Consider the following 21457-nt stretch of genomic DNA (forward strand, 5'->3'; position numbering starts at 1 on the left):
GCCTACTTGGTTTTGATCTCTACTGGGCGTTCTCTGCGGAGATGAACCATCTCTGTTCTGCCCTAGTGTGGGAGGCTCCCGGTTCCGTGGCGGTGGGGTTCCCCCTCCTCCCTTAGCCCTGGGGCTCCACCCCGCTTCTAAGCCAAGATTCCACGAGAGAATCAGATACTTTCCCCACATTTGCAAACACGCTTGACTCCATGTCAACTAAGAAATGCACTGATGAGAAAGCACGCTCATGTGTAGAGACCTGCAGAACGCACGTGGAAGCCCAGGACCCACAAAGTCTTCGCGTACACTCACAGGGAGCCCTGAGCCTCCCTGACCGGCTTCTGGAGGTCTTCACTGCTGCCCTCCACCCAGTGCTGGCCTCTCCTTGCCCCTTGGCCTCAGGCCCCAATGGGGAACCTCAGTGCTACCGTCTTTCTAATCTGGGGTCCTTTTTTCAAACAACCACATCAACGCATGAAGCTTCTCCTCAGCCCACCCTCACAGGTGTCTGAGCGGGGAACACCTGTTTGGGGCCTCTCCTGGCCCCTTGGCCTTCTCTTCTCATTCATTTCAAAGAGCTGAGATTGGGGAAGTGGTGCAGGGAGCAACCCACCCCTACTCCCCTGGGAAGATATAGTCCTTCCTTATTTCCTGCAAGAAGTGGCCACCATCCAACCCGAGGACCAGGACCCGAGGAGCCGAGAACCCCCGATCTCACCTGGGGCTGCACATGCAACGTGGTACACACTGTGTCCCAAGGATCATGAGACATTCCAGACATGGAACGCCCGCTGCACACGGACCCATAGGAGAACTGCAGAGGTTTAGAGATGAGAATTATCCTAGGGCCCTCCTTCACCCCATCCCAACACAACAGTGGCCTTTTGAGACTTTCTAAGGCTTAGAGTGTGTGTCATCCTCAGAAGCACGAAGCGAGCCGTGCAGACGGGTAACATCAGTAGCTGCCCCTATGACCTCAGGTTGCTGAACAGTCCTGTTTCTGGTGGTCTTCTGGGGGCTTCCCTCCCTTCCTGACAATGGGATGTTGATGTCTAGGAGCTTGTGCTCTGCACTGGTTTCTAGAAAACCTTTTTTCTCATTGCTTTGGTAAAGACAATAATAAGACAATCACTCCCTGACTTGGACTCACAGATACTCTAGTCCAAGGGACAGGTCATGGGACATCTGAGGTTATTTGAAACCTCCCAGACATGTCCCCAACCACACCCACTTTCCACAAATCACTCATTTTGGATTTATCAGTTTAAATTTCTCTAACTCTTCTAGAATCTATTTAACTTTTCAATCTGTATCAGCTTGGATTTTGGGGGCAGCAATTAACAGAAACCTGAAGCTACAGTAGTTTAAACAAGTTAAGGGTTTGTTTTTCTCTCAGGCAAAGGGCTTATGGAGACAGGAGGTCCAGTCCCTCGACGTGGTCAGTGTCTCTGGCTCCTTTACCTTTCTGCTCCACCACCCTTACAGCATGGCTTCTATCTCAAGGGGACCTCAGGGTTGCAGAATGGCTGCTGCAGCTCAGGTCATCATACCCACCTTCCTGGCATGAAGAAGGGGGGAAAGGATGAGCTTGCCAGAAGAGTCGGTCCCTTTTAAAGAGGTTTCCTGGAAGACCCGCACAATGACCTCCTCTAACATCTCATGGGATATCCTAACTGTGAGGGAAGCTGGGAAATGTAGTTTTTTAGCTGGGCACATTGCCATCCTCAACAACATAAGGATTTTGTTAGTAAAGAAGTATCTAATGACAGCTAAACTTGTTGAGTACTTATTTGATGCTGGTTCTGAGCACACTACATACATCACTGAACACCCATAACAACCCTATTAGATGGAAACCATTATTACCCTTATTTTCCATAAGAGGAAACTGAGGCATAAGGATTTAAGTAGTTTTCTCAAATGGCAGAGCCAGGATTTGGATCCAAGCCGTCTGGCTCTAGAGTCACAGCCCTTAACCTCCAGGCAATGCCATACCTCAAGGACGCAGGGGAGGCACCCCAGTTCCACCAGGGATGGCAGCTGTCACCACAGATCATAGACAACCCACGAAGGGCATTTGATCAGGGTGATCCTGAGGGCCACCGTGGGGCTACCAAGCTCCTCCCCCACTCAGGTGAGTTACACCTGGGCCCCTTCGTCCCCAGAGCCTCCCTCTCCACCTCCACCTCCACAGCCTGTGGCCTGGTGAAAAGCTTGGCCTTTGGGGTCAGAGAGGCCAAATTCAAAGCCATTCTTTGAGACCCGAGCAAGTTTCCCCACCTCTGAGGAGCAGCCCCCCACCTTCCGCCCGTATCTGGTGCCCAGCCTCGTTAATTCCTGGTCCCCTCTCCTGTTCCCTCCTGTCCTTCCTTGTCCTTCTGTCTCTTGTTCTGTCTTCGCCTCTTTTTCAGTTCCCCCTCTCTGTTTTTCTCAAGCAACATCCCTTAATTCTTTTTTTAAAATTAAGGAAACAACCTTTCAACCAGGGTTTAGTGTTTTATAACACGCTGGCTCCTCCCTCCTTCCCTCCCCACACTCCCCACCCAAACCCATGGGTGCTGCTTCCCCCAGCCCCCCACCTGGCACACAGCCACCCCCTGAGCTCACCCGGGAACCCGCCCGCCAAGCCAGGACCATAAACGTAATGGAGCTGGCCTGGCCCCTCCCCAGGGCTTGCCCCGCAGTTAGTCACTGTCACCAGCAGGCCCGGGGTCCCCAGCTCCCTTCACGGTGCTTGGGAGGAGAGAGCCTGGGGTGAAGGGGATTTTGATTTTCCTCCGAGGGCCTTTGCCTTCCTGTTCCTGCTGAAATCTCTGCTGCCCTGCTCTGGGTCCCCTGGCAGCTTGAAAGAGGTTTTGGCCCAATGGGTCTCTCTCCTTCACTCAGCAAACACTAATTAATGAACAAGAATAATCAATAGTACCAATAAAGAACTTGCAAGGGGTGGAGACAGCATTTTGGAAATGGAGGGCTGCACATTCTGTGATGGGTGGGCTGGGGCCCCAGGATTGGGTCTCCTGTCTTCCCCTTGCATCTCCTCTGCCCCCCCCCCCCAGGCTGTGATTTCTGGGTAAAAGTAACTTGCTCTGCTACCTAACAAATCTACACAGCTTATCTCATTCATCCTCAGAGCAACTCTGCTTCACTGATGAAGAAGCGACCGAGTTCAAACAGCAGTGAGAGCCACACTCCTACCACAAGGCTCCCCTGATTTGTGCAGACAATCTGCTGTTAAGACAGGATCATGAAGAAGAGTAGGGGTCACGAGCCCCCTGCAGGACCCTGCCCAGTCCCAGGTCTGCTATGCAAAGCTGTGTGTGAACTTGTGTGGCAGACATCACAGTACGGATACCCAAAGCCATTTCAAAGCCCCCTCTGTTTCACCTGCCTCTCTCCATACCGGATACAAAGTCACATACTTTCCCAGTGTCTTTTGCAGTTAGAAATGGCCATGTAACTCGGGTCCCATCAGTACATGCAAAAAGGAGTTTGTGGAAAGCTGCAGGAAAGGTTTGTTGCCTTGGATGAAAGGGGAAGGCCTTTCTGCCTATTCTCTTCCTTCCTGCTTGGCATAGTGGTATGAGGATATAATGTTGGGGGCTGAGGCAGCTGTTTTGTGAGCATGAGGTGGCGTAGTGCCTATTCTCTTTCTGCTTGGCATAGTGCTATGAGGATATAATGTTGGGGGCTGAGGCAGCTGTTTTGTGAGCATGAGGTGGCGAGCTTAAGAACCAAAGCCAACATATGGAAGGCTATAAAGAGCCTGAGTCATAGAGCAATGCCCCCAAGCCTCAACTTCCACTTCCAGACACATTATTATGGGAGGAAAATAAAGCTCTATTTATTTACATTTTGACTAAAGGCAGAATAAATCCTTCCACCCCCCCAGAAATGTTCATGTCTTCATTCCCAGAACCTGTGAAAATGGTAGGTTATATGGCAACAAGGAGTAAAGGTAGCAGATGGAGTTAGGTTGCTAATTAGCTGACTTTAAAATAGGGAGATTACGGTCCAGTGGTCAAGACACCGAGCTTCCACGGCAGGGGGCGCAGATTCGATCCTTGGTTAGGGAATTAAGATCCCACATGCTGAACCGTGAGGCGTGGCCAAAATTTAAAAATATAAAATTAATAAAATAGGAAGATTATCCTGGATTATCTGGGTGGACCCAGTGTAATCGTATCAGTCAGGATTCTTCAGAGAAACAGAACTGTATAGGAAATATATATATGGAATTGGCTCACAGGGTGGTGAGGGCAGGCAAGTTTGAAATGTAAGAGCAGGCCAGCAGGCTGGAGATTCAGGGAAGAGTGGATGTTGCAGTCTTGAGTCAGAAATCTGCAGGATGGAAACCCAGGCAGGGTTTTTTTTGTTTTGTTTTGTTTTGTTTGTGGTACGCAGGACTCTTACTGTTGTGGCCTCTCCCGTTATGGAGCACAGGCTCCGGACGCGCAGGCTCAGCGGCCATGGCTCACAGGCCCAGCCGCTTCGCGGCATGTGGAATCTTCCCGGACCGGGGCACAAACCCACATCCCCTGTATCGGCAGGCGGACTCCCAACCACTGCGCCACCAGGGAAGCCCTCCATCTTTGCTTTTAAGGTCTTCAACTGATTGGATGAGGCCCACCCACATTATGGAGAGTAATTTGCTCCACTCCAAGTCTGCTGATTTAAATGTTAATCACATCTAAAAAATATTTTCACAGCAACGTCTGCACTGGTGTTTGACCAAAGAAATGGGCTGGCCAAGCTGACACATAAAATTAACCATCACAGTGATCACATAGATCCTTAAATCATGGAAGAGAGAAGCAGAAGAGTGAGTGTCGGAGTGATTCCATGTGCTGAAGACTTGACTGGTTATTTCTGGCTTTGAAGATGGGAGGGGCCATGAGCTCTTCTAAGGAACGTGCCGAGGAACGCCGGCAGCCTCTAGAAGCTGGAAAGGTCAAGAAAACGCGTTCTCCTCTAGAACATGGCCTTGCTGACATCTTGATTTTAGCCTGATAAGGCCCCTTTGGGTCTTCTGACCTCCAGAAGAGTGAGATGACCAACACGTGTTGTTTTAAGCCACTAAGCTTGTGGTAGTTTGTTGTAGCAATAATAGGAAATGAGCACAGTCACTATCAGGTTTTTTCCAGGTCCTTGCTGGTCTCTGCATCAGGGCAGAGAGCGGGGATCCCACACTCTCTTCCTTCCATTGTAACCTACTGGGGCTACTTTTCAACCCTTGAGATGGACTTTCGTTTTCCCACCTCTGGGCCTTGCTTGCTGTCTCTTCCTCACCCACCGTGGGAGGCAGCCCTCTCCTCCCCTCTCCCACTTCTGCTGTTGGAAATCCCATCCATCCTTCAAAGCCCAAGTCACCTCCTGTCCTGACCATACACAGAGGTTTCCCGGACAATGCGACCCATCTTCCTTTGAAAACCTCAGGCGGCTGTACCCACAGGTGATGATCTAAATGTGTGAGAACCAGGGCACTGGAGGGTCAGGATGTGCCCCAGCTGTAAGTAATAGTAAGGCTCAGTGGGGCTCCCCAGATGAAGAGCAACCCTTGGAGGCCACTCAACCGGCACTTGGCCTTGGCTGCCTCGAATGGCAGGTATTTTAAAATTTTTTATCCTTTTGCCCTTCATGGTGACTAAACTGTAAGCTTGTTTGAATTTCTCACAGCACCCAGCCTAGTGCCTGTATCACGTGTATCCATTAGGAACACTTTTAGATGCAAATAACAGAAAAAACGATTATCAGTGTTTTCAGTAAACAGAGGGTTATTTTTGTCTCCCAGAACAAAGAGTAGATGATTCTGGGGATGCTTCACGGGCTCAACAACATCAGGACCAGCATCTCTGCATGTCTCTTGGCTTTCCCCTCATGTTCAAAAAACACAAGACAAAGAACAGTGACACCAGAACCGTCCTTTCAATCTTGCTCCCCCCTTAAATCTTATTGGCCACATGGTGTCACATGACCATCCTCAGCTGCAAAGGAGGCTCTGAATCTAAGTATTCCCTTTTTTAGCCCGAGATGGAGGCAGGCTAAGAGAGCGGGGGTTGGGATGGACGTTGTATTAGACAGTGAGCCACCAGTGTCCACCACACCGTACCTCAGTGAATGAATGAATAAATGAATGAATGAATCTAAGAGAGGGTTTTCACCTGGACAAGTCTGGGCTGGAAAGGAATGCAGGGATCTGGTTTTCAGAGCCCTGTGTGGTCACTACCTCATCAGGGGTCAGGCCTGATGAGAATTTGCTCCCAACTTTCCCTCAGGCTCAACTTCCCTCTCTCCTCCACTAGGCCCCCTTGCAGGCTCCCCTCAATCGTGGAACCACAATACAGCTCTTCACAGCCAGAAGAGGCAGGCAGGGGTCCATCCCGTCTGCCGGTCCCTGCCCCCATCCTGTCCATACAAGATTGATAATGAAACCAATACCTTTCACCAGCGTAATTTTCATATTTAATGAGCGTGACTCAAAAACTATTACATTAATTAGTCAAATCCCACAAACTGTTAATGGTGCACGCGGTAATTAATATCGTATTCAATTAAAAAATGACCTGTTTCGGGGTCTCTCCCAGGTGAGAAGTGTGGGGACCTAGGAGTGTTTGCAGACGGGTTGGCAGAAGCCCTGTGGTGGGTGCTGCTCTTTCTTTTCCTTTTTCTTTTCCCAGCGCTTCGTGGAGAGAGAAGGTGCCGGGAGAGCACGGTCCTTCCAGCGCGGCTGCCCTGGCAGCCTCTGGCTTCCCCTCTGCTCCGCTGCTCTCCCCCTCGCCCCTTCCCCCTCTGCCAAGCCGACAGCCTACTTGCTGTGATTTATGGGAGGGCCTGACACAGGGCTCACAGACTGGAAAATTTCCAGTTTACACAAGAATTCCCTGAAAAATGAGCTTGGTTAATTTATTTCTTTCATTAACGAGTTTGAACTGTGAGATAATCTTTCTGAGAAGCACCCCATGCCCACCCTGCATTGTTCACACATCCTCACAAGCTGCACCCTCGGCTGCCTCTCCTCCCGCCTGGGCGGGGCCTGGGAGGGCTGAGGGGGGTCTCTGCCCGTTGGCCCATCTGCTGGGACTGGCGGCCTGTGGCCAGTTGGGGATCCCCTTGTCTCCCACCCTGTTAGTAACCAGAATTGAAACTGGGGCTAGATCAACAAGACCCCTTGGCTTCATGTTTGCCCAATGCACTTAAAGAGGGTACGGCACCCTGCTTAGGCCCCGGGTGGTCGAGAGGAGTTTAAGTCAAAGTGCTTCTCAACCAGGAACTTAAGACCAAAGCGTGGAGATGGAAACTATAGGCAGCACACAACCGGAGGGCAAGGCCTGAGAGCCCGCCCACTCCCCCCTGTGTGGCTGGAACAGAGCGTACAGGGCTCTCCCACTTCTCCTCCCCAAGGACACCCCAGCCGGCACCCCAAGCTTTGGCTCTGTGCCACACAGCTGCCTCTTGACCATCCATCAGGCATGGGGTGAGCACGTTGGAAGCTTGACCCACCTCCTAAGGGTGGACCCAGGAAAGAGGCCCACATAGATGCTGGAAGCCATTTAGGGCCAAGTGGACGGGGAATATGGTCTACAAAGGGGCACAGGCTTGACTCCAGACTCCTTGTCCCATGGGGAGGAGTACAGCTGGAGAAGAGTGACTGTACGGGGACAAGGACCCCATTGCCTGGGCGTAAGGGCAGATCTCGTGAGATTATGGTGGAAACAGAATTTAAAACCAGAGGAGGACAGGTTGAAGCCAGGAGGAGACGGCATAGTTTGTGGGTGGAGAAGCTGGGCTTTGAAGCAGGACTGCCTGGTTGGAATCCTGACTCTACCACTTTCTGGCTGTGCAACTACTGGCATGTTATTTAACCTCTCTGGTCTAAGTGTCTTGGTTTTAGGATGGGGATGAAAATTGTTTCCTCACAGGACTTTTGAGAGTCAGATAGCCTATGAATGCACAGAGCCCACTCTCTGACACGTAGTAAGGATTCAATTAGTGGAAGTGGCTATTATTATATTAATGGAAGCATTGTTAGGAGACTTAATGACAGTGCTTTGGAAACATCCAGCCTTGTGGTTGATATTGCAGACTCTGGAGGAACCTGCCTCCTCCGCTTACTTGCTATAGGATTGTGGGAAAACCACATGACCTTCCTGTGCTTGGTTTCCTCTTCTGCAAACCTGAGATTATAAAAACCACCTCATAGGACATCATGTGAATTAAGTGGAACAATGTATGTTAAGACTTTAGCATATGGTAAGCACTTTGACAAGCTTAGCTGTTATCAGCTAAGAGTCTGTTACCCCGTCTAAATATTTGGGATTCATCATTACCACCGTCCTCCTAACAGTGCCATGGGATGGGTGTGGCAACGTGCAGGAATCCCCAGGGATCTTGCTAAAGTGACTTTCTGACTCAGCAGATCTGAGGTGAAGTCTGAGATGCTTCATCTCTGTCCAGCTCCCAGGCGATACTGTTGCTGCGGGTCCATGGACCACACTTTGAGTAGCAGGTGTTGTTTTACCTACACAGCTGATGCGGAAATGGAATTTCAAAAAGGTCATACTTCATGTGCATGACTAAGACTAAATGACAGAACTAGGGTTTAAACAAAGGCCCTTGGGCTCTAGAGGATCCCAAAAAACCTGTTTGAGATCTGAAAATTATCAATAAATAAGAACTTGATGGTGTTCTAAGTACTAACCATGCTTGGCCTGTCTCAGCTGTTTGTGGCACAGGGGAGGTCCCAGACCTCAGAGAGCCTCCCGAACCCAGCTCCCTGGATGCATGTCTGAATCCTGGGAACAGTAGGCTAACATATAATTAGTGCTGCACACTTTTAAGTGCATTATCTGCTGTATCCTGCCTGCTTATTCTCTCTTTGCCACAGTTGCCACCTCTGTAAAATGGGCATAATAACAGTTCTTATGTCCTAGGATTGTGGGAGGAGACGTGAGTTCTTTCAAGCAAAGCACTGAGAACAGGGCTCCCCATGAGGGACAGTGCGGCACAGAGGTTAAGCACATGGCCTCTGGAACTGGAAGGTCTGTGTTCAAATGCTGGCTATGCCGTTAGTTAGCTCTGTGACTGCTGGCAACTGAAGTTAATTACTGTGTGTCTTCGTTCCCCCATCTGTAAAAGGGGAATGATAATAGTTGGTGTGAGGATTCAATCTCTTAGAATAGTTCTTGTTTCATGTGAAATGCTCTTTAAGTCATTATTATCATGCATCTTCATACAAAACCTATGACATAGTTACTATTGTCTTGCCTGTGTTTCTGATGTGGAAACTGAGGCTCAGAAAATTTCTTGCCCAAGGTCATGCAGTAGAGGGCAGATGTGGATACAAAAGCAAGCATTCTGACTCTAAGTCTGCCGTCACCTCCCCCACCAAAAAACAGTTTTTACTCCAAATCTCCTTGGGCAATTGGGTGCACACGCCAGCACTGTTGGGGGGTAGGGGGATGCTAAGAGGAATTCTTCCCCCTCCATGCAGCAGAGATGGCTCTGGCACGCGGGAGTCCCCGGGGCACAATGTGTCAGCTGTGCCCATGACAGGAGGGGGCCTGTGGTGTAGGATGTGGCGGCAGTAGCTGTGGTGGGAGCTCCTGGTGTTGGAAGGTGCCGGGTTCTTTGGGAGGCCTGGATGATGTCCACCGCCTACGCCAGCCTCTGTAAGGGTAGGTTCGGTCAAAAGCAGCAGTATTGGTGTCTGTGCCCACGTAGCCCCCTTGCAGAAGCCACAGAGGCAATGGTGGTGAGGGTAAGTGCTCTCAGGGGTACCTGGGCGGCACCCAGCTGTGGAAGCAGAAGGGTTTTGCCACCTGCTGGCCAGAGGGCTTGGTAATGAGACCACAGGACACGTCTGTTAGGAACTCCCAGAAAACACCTGGATGGCCTTTGGCTGATAAGGGGTGTGGAGGAGAGCCGGAGAAGTACTCTCCTTCCTGTTGGTGCGGCTGCATTTTCATCTTCAGATCCTGGGGTTGAGAGGGAGTGGGTCTTTGAACACCCCAGCGAGCTGTGAATCCCTAGAGAACAGGAACCATACTTAATCATTTCTGTGTTCCCTGTAGGAAGTTATACCACCCTGTCTTACAATGAATGTGACTCCCCTGTTTGTTGGATAAATTAATCTAAACCAGTGTAGGAAAGTGCTATGGACTGAATGTTTGTGTCCCCCCATCCCCATTCGTATGTTGAAGCCCTCATCCCCAGTGCAATGGTATTAGAAGCTGGGGCCTTTGGGAGGTAATTAGGTTTAGAAGAGGTCATGAGGCTGGAGCTCCCATGATGGGATTAGTACCCATATAAGAAGAGGAAGGGACCAGAGCTGTCTGTCTGACATGTGAGGACACAGCAAGAAGGCAGTCTACAAGCCAGGAAGGGGACCCTCATCAGAACCCAGACTAGCATCCTCATCTTGGACTTCCACCCTTCAGAACCATGAGAGATAAGTAACTGTCATTCAAGCCACCCAGTCTATGGTATTTGTTCTAGCAGCCTGAGCTGACTAAGGCAGAGAGGGAGAAGCAAAGGGCTAAAATTCTCTTGCACAAAAATGGCTAATACCCAAGCAAGCACATTGATGAGGTACCCAGCAGTGCAAGGGGACAGGGACGGTTAGGGAGCTGTGGATGGCATTAACCTTATCAATTCTTCAACCCCATCCCTCTCTTCTGCCAGATGTTTTCGTGCCTCTTTTACCACTGTAAAATGCAATCCACAAATAATATAACCTATATAAATGCATATTTTAAGAATAATAAGTTCTAAGTGTAGAACAAGGAAGAAATCAAATAAAAGTAGTTTATTTAAGAAAATAATGTGACTTTAAGCATCATATATAGAAAAATATATAAATAATTTATAACAAAACCATTTGTATTTTAATCTATTAATGACCACGCACAATGACACTAGAAGACACAAAGGAAGAGTGAGTTGGAGAAATCTGGGTAAGGTGTATAGTCTAGTTAATTGTATTGTGCCAATCAATTTCCCGAATTTGCTGCTGAACTATAGTTAGGTAAAATGTTTCCATTGGGGGAAGCTGGATGATGGGTATCGGGCACCTCTCTGTACTATCTTTGCAGCTTCTTGGGAGTCTGTAATCGTTTCAAAATATGAGCTAAGAGTTTTACAGAGGAGTTGGAACCTTGCACCTATTTGTAGATTCACTGTGAATTCGGAAGTATAGACCAATACATGCTACAAATGAGTGAAATACTATGAGTGGTGTCCCCATTTTCTGATTTCATTTTCTGAAATAGTGAACAATTCATGGCAAGTCCTGAACAAAACAGAGTCCAATTTCACCTTGATTTACAAGAGTTTGAATTGCTGGAAAGGTTGGTCATGTTAAAACTTTGCAAAAGATTGCTTTGTGTTTACATGTTAAAAAAAAGTGTCAGGTTCAGATTCAGATCATTCAAATCAGGTTTTTCAATTACATGAATGTCCAGTAGAGTTTTTAAAATTCACATGAGGTAGGAGACAATCTTTATTGTGCAGGATTATCCTGTGTGCTTTTGGATGCCAGTCTCCCTGGACACACCCACTAAATGTCAGTTGGGAAGCCCAATTATTGGAATAGCCGACCCCTCCCCCTTGCACACTAAAAGCCATTATCATGAACTGGGTTTCTAACCTCTAGGCAGGAGTTATTGTCTTGAATTTGGGCCTGTAATGCCAAGCTTCCCTTATTCCTTACACTCCAGGAAATGGCTCAGATTCCCACTCCCTGCATATCTTTCCTCAATTCGGTATTCCTTTAACTGGTCCGTGTCAACATCATCCTTGTGAATGAGCCTTCTGAAGCCAGTGCCAGGAGTTGAATTCCTGGATACAGCTGCTGTCCTCCTGAGAAAGGAGTCATCCTCTCAGCTTGGTGCAGAGGGAGAGATGAGACCTAGCCACAGTCCCAAAGACCTTCCCTGTCGTGCAGCCCAGCCCCACGCTTGAGACCAGGGTCTGCACCACATCCTGCTCTTCAGGTAGCTCTCTGGAACTTGGAATTTGGGTAGGAGTTCCTACCATCATAATACACCCTCAAAGTATGAACTGCTCAATCAGCCTTCATATTTTCTTTTTTTATTTTTTTTAAATAAATTTATTTATTTATTTTTTAATTTTTATTGGAGTATAATTGCTTTACAATGGTGTGTTAGTTTCTGCTTTATAACAAAGTGAATCAGTTATACATATACATATGTTCCCATATCTCTTCCCTCTTGCATCTCCCTCCCTTCCACAGCCTTCATATTTTCTTACTAATAAGAGGAACATACGGAAATGGGAGACAGATGTGACCCTTGGCAAAACTGATCTCAGGGACTTCCCTGGCAGTCCAGTGGTTAAGACACAGCGCTTCCACTGTAGGGGGCTGGGTTCGATCCCTGGTCTGGGAACTAAGATCCCGCATGCCATGCGTTGCGACCAAAAAAGAAAAGAAAACAAAAAACAACAACAAAAAACTGATCTCAAACAGAATTAAAAATGCCTCAAACAGATAAAAAATCTGAGCAAGTCACTTAACTTTCCTGAGTCTTCATGTCCTCAACTTATGTAAGAATCATGTGAAACTGTTTATATGAGAGAGATCTGTAAACTGTAAAAAGTTATATTAATATGATAAATTGCTATCACTGTTGTTATTTGAGCCAGTCCAACAATCCATTTAAATATGCCAATGAATAAAAGAAGAGTGGGTGGGAATCCTGAGTATAGGACACAGAATACACATATTCTTCAAATCCATCATCTAGACCAGGGGTTGAGAAATTGTGGCCCGTAGGAAAATCCGACCCCCAGCCTGCTTTTGTAAATAAAGTTTTATTGGAACAGAGCCAAGTTCATTTGATTATATACTGTTTTGGGCTGTTTTTGCACTATAACAGCAGAGCTGAGTTGTTGTGACAGAGAGCAGATGGCCAGCAAAGCCTAAAATATTTACTCTCTGGTCCTCTGCAGAAAAAGTTTGCTGACAGTCGACAGAAAGGTCTGTCTAAAGGGTACAACCATGTCCCGACCCACCCTTTCAATGGTTCCTGATGGTGATGGAATAAACATTTTAACCTAGAAGGCAAGACGCTCCAGAGCCTGGCTTCAGCCCACAGCCAGCCTCACTCTTCTGTTCCAAACTGCATGCTTTAAAAAATAAGCTTCTTTCTTGCATGTCCCTTGCTCAGTGCTGTTTCTACCCCCTTGCCTTTGTTAAGGGCGCAGGCTGGCTCGGGATGGTTCTGGAAGGCTGAGGCCTGAATGCCTTTCCCAGCTAACACTCAGACCCCTGGAGGCCTATGCCCCTCTGTCCTTGAAACACGTTTTCAGGGTGTTCCTCTCAGCCTGGGAAGGCCCTGAAGGAGTAGCATCCCTCAGGAACTTGCCTCTGGGGTGTGTAAAGCCCCAGCTCCATGCCTGTCACCCAGGAAGTAGCAATGAAGAGCCACTTTTATTTTATATCACTGCCTTTGGGTCAAGGCTCAGAATGCTCCAACTTTCATGGGACCATGAGACTTCAAGGGGAGAAGATTCCCTCCCCCACTGTCTACCTGCTGCTTCATCCTCTCTGCCCTCTCTGGAAGATGGCAGGGACTTTTCTAAGGCAGGTAACTGTAATTTCAAGTGCTCTGTAATAGCTCTTTAGTTACACAGACAGTTAATAGATTTTCTGAGAAAGAGGCTGAGTCCGCGGTCATTCTAGACCTCCTACAGAGTGGAGTGTAATTGCTGCTAATAGACAAAGAGGTAATTACTGTGTAACCCGCCTTCTGGTTTCAAAGCAAACAATCAACACGTGATGTGCTCTTGGAGGGATCTGAAGAGCATTACTGTTGTGCCCGATTGTGTCCGAGTCTCTGTCCTGCTTGAAAAGACCCAGTGATCCAATCAGTTATAGGACCCCCGAATCTCTGGTTGGGAAGGGACACGGAGGTCCTATGGTAAGCAGAACAGTGGCCCCCAAAAGTGTCCATGTCCTAATCCCACGAACCTGGGAATACATTATCTTATGTGGCAAAAGGGAAGTAAGGCTGCTGATGGAATGAAGTAAGGCTGACTTACAAAAGTCAGCCAACTTTAAAATACAAAGATTATCCTGGATTATCTGGATGGACCCAATATAATCACTAGGGTCCTTAACTGTGGAAGAGGGAGGCAGAAGAGGAGGTCAGAGTGATGTGATGGGAGAAGGACTCAACCCACTGTTGCTCGAAGATGGAGGAAGGGGACCACAAGTCAACGAATGCAGGTGGCCCCTAGAAGTTTCTGATTTCATTTTCTGAAATACTGAACAAAAGGCAAGACAGCAGATTCTCTCTGGAGCCTGCAGAAAGGAACACAGCCCTACTGACATTTGGATTTTAGTCTAGTGAGATTCATGTTAGATTTCTAACCTATAGAACTGTCAAATAATACCTCTGTGTTGTTTTAAGCCACTAAGTTCATGGCAATGTGTTATAGCAGCCGTGGAGAACTAATGCGAGACCCTCATTTATTCCAGCTTTTTACCTGATACAGAAACCCCTCTGTAGCAAACCTGATTTATGGTCATCAGCCTCTGCTCGAGGACTTCCTGTAAGCGGGAGCTCATACCTTAAGTCATAGCCTATCAGATACTGGTCAGCTCTCATTTTTGGAAAGGGTTTCTTCTTGGGCTCAAAATCTGTCTCTCTGCAAACACCCTCCCTTGTTCTCCACTTGTCCTGGCTGACAGAGTGTTCCATTCCTACCCTCACCTCTGTCCATAGCGATTGATTTAGGATGGAACATGATTTAAGCCAGAAAAACTGGAACCAAGGAGACCCAATTCTTGGACTTTGGTGGGAGGACACCATTAAGAAAGAGGCACTCTTCTCACGGGAGACCCAGGAATCCAAAATTTACACAAGTACCCCAGCTTGCATGTATTGTATTGCATGTTCCACTGGTAACACTTGGAGAAACACTGCATGGGTGTTTTTGGTCTGGACTCTCATACTGAACCCCACAAGTGTGGACTCAAACACCAAGCCTGAAGGTGGCTTTTATGCAGGATCTTATGAAGGCGATAGAAGGAGTGTTTCAGAAGACTTGAATCTACATGAGAATAAACTGTGGGTAGTTTTGTTAAACATAGAAATATATGGTTTAACAATATTATGGAGTTCCCTTTTTTATGGTTTATGTTCTCACTGGAGGCCCTGTCAACTTACTAAATAGTCAATCAGGTTCTCTCTCTGTCTCTCTGTCTCTGTCTCTGTCTCTTTCCATATCTGTCTCTCAGCTTCTCATGCAGACACCCAAGGTATGGAGAGCAAAGAGGGGCCCAGTCCAGGGAACCATCCATTGCTCCCCCCCACCCCAGCCCCAGCCTCAGAAGGAGTGAAGGCTTCATTGCTCCCGTGGATGCGTCAGGGCCAAGGTGCTCTTGGGAGCCCCTCCAGGGGACAAGTACCCTGTCTTCACTGGGGTACTTGTGCGTGTTAGCAATTGGGCCTTTGGAAGTTCCCCAGGTCTCTTTAACTTTTGAACTGAGCCCTTTCTGCCCTTTGGATGGAAGCCCAGTCCAGGTGCCAGCCATTCTCTCTCTGCTCTGAAGGGCAAATGGGAAGTTGCCACCAGAAGCCGGAGTGGCATCTGTAGTTTGGGGCCATGATTCCCTGGGACCTGGAGCTGGGAGTTAACAATGCTGCCCAGGGTCCCCACATAGGGGGTCCCCAGAAACATTTGTTGAATAAATGAATGGATGAGAGCAGAGAGGGAGGAGAAGGAGAAGGGGAGAGAAGAAGAGAGTGAGAAAGATTGAGAGAGGGATCGTTCTCATTGTTTCCTTTCCTACCTTTGGGAGTGAGGAAGTGAGAGGGAGGGAGGGAGATTTCTCTAGAAGTCCTTTATTCCATTTTATTCCATACAATAACCACTGTAAACGCCCACTTGGAATACAATCATAATAACCATAGTAACTGTTCTTTCAACATTCACTTGGCCGGAATAAACAGCTACTTTAACAAAATTCCTATCAAAATTACATCGCATGCCCAGTAACTAAAAGATGGAACAACTCAAATGCCCATCAAGGAATGATGGATAAACAAAACGTGTATCCACACAATGGAATATTATTTAGCTGTATAAAGGAACGGAGGACTGATACATGCTACAATGTGGATGAACCCCAAGATGCTAAATGAAAGAAGTCCACACCAAAGGTCACCTGTTGCGAAGTTCCATTTATATGAAATACCCATGCAGAGAGAAACCAGATTAGTGAGTGCCAGGGGAGGAGAGGGGAGCAATGCTGAGTGGCTTCTTAACGGGGGTGGAGTCTCCTTTGGGGGTAATGAAAATATTTGGATAGATAGAGGGGATGGTTGCCCAACCTGCAAATGTACTAACAGCCACGGAATTGTACACTTTCAAATGGTTAGTTTTATGTTAGGTGTATTTCACCTCAATTTTTAAAAAAGATTACATTGCATAAGATCTTCCTCTTGTCACAGTGCCGTTCGACAGCGTCTCCGCACCCCCATCCTCCATCTGTGAGACAATCACCTTCTCAAAGACTTGCTTTAGGGCTTCCCTGGTGGCGCAGTGGTTGAGAATCTGCCTGCCGATGCAGGGGACACGGGTTCGAGCCCTGGTCTGGGAGGATCCCACATGCCGCGGAGCAAGTAGGCCTGTGAGCCACAATTGCTGAGCCTGCACGTCTGGAGCCTGTGCTCCGCAACAGGAGAGGCTGCGATAGTGAGAGGCCTGCGCACCGCGATGAAGAGTGGCCCCCGCTCGCCGCAACTAGAGAAAGCCCTTGCACAGAAATGAAGACCCAACACAGCCATAAATAAATTAATTAATTTTTTAAAAAAAAAGGAGAACAAACCAGTCAAAAGTCATAAGGAGAGTGTGTTTCCTTTAAAAAAAAAAAAAAAAAAGACTTGCTTTACAATTTGGGGATAACCCTATCTGCGACTTTCCCCTCCACTTCTTGCCTTTGGGTATTGCTAGAATTCTCCTTCCTGGGCTTTCTCTCATAGGGCTTTCTCCACCAGGCTGTCTGTAATCACCTGTTCCCTGCTGCCCACTCCTGCCCTTTCAGTGGCCAGGCCTCAGCAGCCCCCTTTCCTTCTCCTTGAGCCAGTGTCCATTCAGTGCAGTTGAGAATGAAGCCAGGCGGTTCAGGGGTTAGCTGACAAAGCTGTCCTGCTAGGGTTTTGGTGACACCTATAGCCAGGAGTGTCTAGAAGTGTACTTGTGTTTGATTTCCTCGTGTCCAGCTCTCAGTCACCCAGTTCTACTTCAAGTGTCGTCTAGGGCAGCAGCAGCTCACCAAGTCCTGGTACAGTGGGTCATTTCGGGCCCCAGGGACTCATAACTGTACTCAAAGAGCCCTCAGCCCCTGCCCCTGCAGCTTCCATCACGGGGTCTCTCAGACACAGCCTCTGCCTTCCTCTCTGGACTCTGTCAACCCCTTCAGTAGCGCTCAGGCCCCTCCCCTCGCCCCCTGATGTTGCAGATGTGTGCTGCGAATGTGTGCGAGATGGGCAGGCAGGTGGAGGCTCCTGAGTGTGCGCACGAGCAGCTCCGCGAAGCCTTCCATGTGCCGCGGGGCGGGAGGGCTTTAGTGGACCTCACTGCCTCAGGTGGAAGAGTGTGGCCCCGGGGACTCTCCCCTCTTACAGCAGAAGACACAGCAGCTGTCTCTAAGGCTGATGTCAATCACAAGCTTGTCTGCTTTCAAAACACATGCCTTTCCATCACTGTACCTCTATGTTATGGGTCAAATCCTGTCCCCTAAAAAGATACGTTTAAGTCCTAAACCCTGCACCTGGGAATGTGACTTTTTTTTTTTTTTGCAGATGTAATCAAGTTGTGATGAGGTCATTAAGGTGGGCCCTAACTCCAATATGACTGGTGCTCTTAGAGGGAAATTTGGACACAGACACAGAGAGACGGCCATGTGAAGAGGGTGGCAGAAATTAGAATTATGTTGCCACAAGCCAAGGACTGTCTGGGGCTTCCGGAAGCTGGGAGAGGCAAGGAAGTATCCTCCCCTGGGCCCTTCAGATGGAGCCTGGCCCTGCCAACATCTTGCTTGCAGACTTCTGGCCTCCAGAACGATGAGAGAGGACATTTCCATTGTTATTTTTGTTTTCTTTGGTTTTTTTTTTTGCAGTACGCAGGCCTCTCACTGTTGTGGCCCCTCCCGTTGCAGAGCACAGGCTCCGGACGCGCAGGCTCAGCGGCCATGGTTCACGGGCCCAGCCGCTCCACGGTATGTGGGACCCTTCTGGACTGGGGCACGAACCCGTGTCCCCTGCATTGGCAGGCGGACCCTCAACCACTGCGCCACCAGGGAAGCCCCATTTCCATTGTTTTAAGCCGCCTAGTTTGTGATACTTTGTCACAGCTGCTCTGGTACACTAACACACTCTTCAAAACGCTACACATCCCTAAAGAGAGAGAGAACAGACATAATAGGAAAAGCTCTCCACGTATGTGAGGATTTTTAATTGCTTCACAGAATTGTTGAGGATCAGGAAGTTTACCCGTGAAAGAAAGAGGTTTAGAAAGTGTTAAGCACCAATCCCATAGATTATTATGAGATAATTATACATTATTGTAAGAACAGAACCAATTCTGATTGTCTGGCCCTGCTTCTCCCTTCCACGCTCATCTGATAATTTCTTAGCCACTTTCATTCCTCTTTCTGTCAGTTCCCGTCTCTCTTCTTCCACTACACCCTGCAAACATGAAGAAGCGATGTCCCTGACAGCCCAGTTAGGGACACGGGGTGGGTTAACCCAGCTCTGAGGAGGCGCGCTGCACACAGTTAACTTACGACCGGGGCTTGGGAACCCGTCTCCCTCCTGGTGTGTGTGTGCACTCATGTGTGCCCCCGGAGCATAGGGAGAGAATCCAGTGATATTTCACACAAATGAGAAATGTTATTCTGCAGATTAAAGCCTCGCCGAGCCTGGTTTTGTCTTTATTTATGCTTTTCCATTTCCCTCTGCGCTGACATGGGTGCCCACGCCAGGGAGCACCGAAGGACGTAATTGGCGTGGTGAAGGATTGTTGAGCGGCCTGGGCGCTCCCTCACAGGGCTACCCCCCTTCTCTCCCCCATCTGTCACCATCTAATGTGACAAAGTTTTTATCGGGCATTGAGGCACAGGAGATTAAAAGTAAATACTGCAATCAGGAGGCAGCTGGGGAGAAAACGCAGCGCATTTCACAGTAAGCTGCACAGCTCATCACGGTAGCCTCGTGGCCCCCTGAGGCAAGGGTGATGGGGGAGGGAGAACTCCAGGTGGGGCACTGGGGAGAAACATGGGCCCAGGCAGCTGCACTTTCACACTTTGGTCAGTAATAATAAAATGATAGCAGTCACCATATATCAAGTGCCTACCATGTGCCAGGCTTTTGGACCAGGTTCATTTGGGCACATTTTCTGATTTAATCCTCACAGTGATCATGGAAAGTTGCAAGAGGCTCCTCCTTTACAAGAATCAAAAGGCCAGAGAAGTTAAGGAACACACCCAAGGTCACTCTGTTGGTGAGTGGCCCAGGATTCCCTCTCTCCTCCCACCCCTTCTTTAATGAATAAATAGTGGAGCCTGGGTTTGCAAGATAAATTATCACAGGGGAGATTTTGTTTTGTTGCATCTTCATTACTAAACCACAAGTTTCCACCACTCATTAACTGATTCAATCATATATTTGTTCATTTAGAATCGAAGCTCTATGCTTTGATTTTTGTCTTTTTTTTTTTTCTACTTGGTATCTCCACACTTAGAACATTGCCTGGCATATAGTAAGTGTTCAATAAATATTTGCTGGATGCTTGAATGAATGAGTGAATGAATGACAATTGGTCCAGTACCTCCTATGCCATTGTTACTAAAGTGTGGTTCCTAGACCACGAGCAGCATCTGCATTCCCTGGGAGCTTGTCAGGAATGTAGAAACTCAAGCACCACCCTGATCTGCTGAATTCGAATCTGCATTTTAATAATCTCCTCAGGTGGTTTGTGGGTTTTCTGAAGTTTGAGAGACATTGGCATATACTAAGACCCTTGCCTTGACGGCCTAGGCGTTCCAGCCTCATCATCTTTCGTGAAAGGGCTTGAACTTCACACTTACTTCTGTGGCAGTGCTTTATTCCGTGCACCATTAAATCCCACTGTTAAATCACTACCGTTAGATGGTCTTTCAGGGAGGTCCAAATCAGCCATGGATGGACATCTGCAAATCCCTTCTTCCTTTGTCTCCCTGACCCTTGCCTTCTTCTCCTTCTGCCCTCCCTACAAGTCCCAGCCTTGTAATCCTGGACAATAGTGGATCCCTGATATCTTCTTAACAGGCACCACCCTTAGCCACAGTGCTCTCTCCTGAAGAGTAGATCCCCTCTCACTGGGAGAAACAGAGGGGGCGAAGAAGAAACAGAGCTCCATCCTGCCGAACTTTGAGCCAAGTAAACCTTGACTGGTAGTGGTCCATTGGAAAATGTGGTTCATTTCCATTTTACAGTTAGGGAAATTGAGGCCCAGGAGCGAGGAAAAGCTCCAGGAAGACTGATGACACCAAACACTGAGTCGTATAGGGTCCTTGGTAGGAAGATACAGCACTGGGCCAGGTCATGCCTACCTGCTACGGAAGCAATTTCCCTCTTGGAGCCTCTGCGTTGTCCTTCCCTTCCTGTTTCAGACCCATGGGCTCCACTGCCTTGGGGGCAAACATACTCGGCTGTGACAGTCTTATGCTCCATCCTCTAACATTGCCAATCTCTAGCTGCCAGCCTTCAGATACTCTAGGATTTAGAGTCATAAAGCATGAAGTCAGTTACTCAGTAGCATCCATTATCACATTACCACAAATAATTTTATCAGGTACTATAAATTTAAATGTGTTTTCACATTTTTTTATATTTCCAAAATCAGAGTGCAACTTACAGTCGGTAAGTACATTTGATAGATTGCTTTATTAAAAAAAAACTTTTATTGAATTGATGTGTGTTACAATTGATGGCATTTTAGAATTGAGGGAATATGGTATTAAGGCTCTAGTAGAATGGGACACATCGCAGGTACATTTAATGATAAGGAGCTTAGGAAATGTGGAAATGAGGACAAATTAATAATCACTGAATAACTATAATTAATACTCCTTACTGTTTTATGCCAATTATATATTTTCTCTAATTCTTAAATAATCCCACAGGAAGATAATGTGACTTTAATCATTTTAAACATATGTATATTGTGGTCTCCACCCTGTGGTCTTTTCCTTTAATAACAGTTTTACTGATATATAATTCACATGCTATAAAATGCACTCTTTTAAAGGGGACAATTCAGTGGATTTTAGTATATTCCCAGAGTTGTGCCTATAGTCTTTTTATCTGAATTTCTTGAGGACCTGATTTTATCTGTTCTGCCTGCTAACTTTCAGTCATGGTGGATTGTTTCCCCATATGCTTTGTAATTTTGGATTGGGAGC

The sequence above is a fragment of the Grampus griseus genome (assembly GCF_964374135.1).
Source record: "Grampus griseus genome assembly, chromosome: 2".
NCBI lineage: Eukaryota > Metazoa > Chordata > Mammalia > Artiodactyla > Delphinidae > Grampus > Grampus griseus.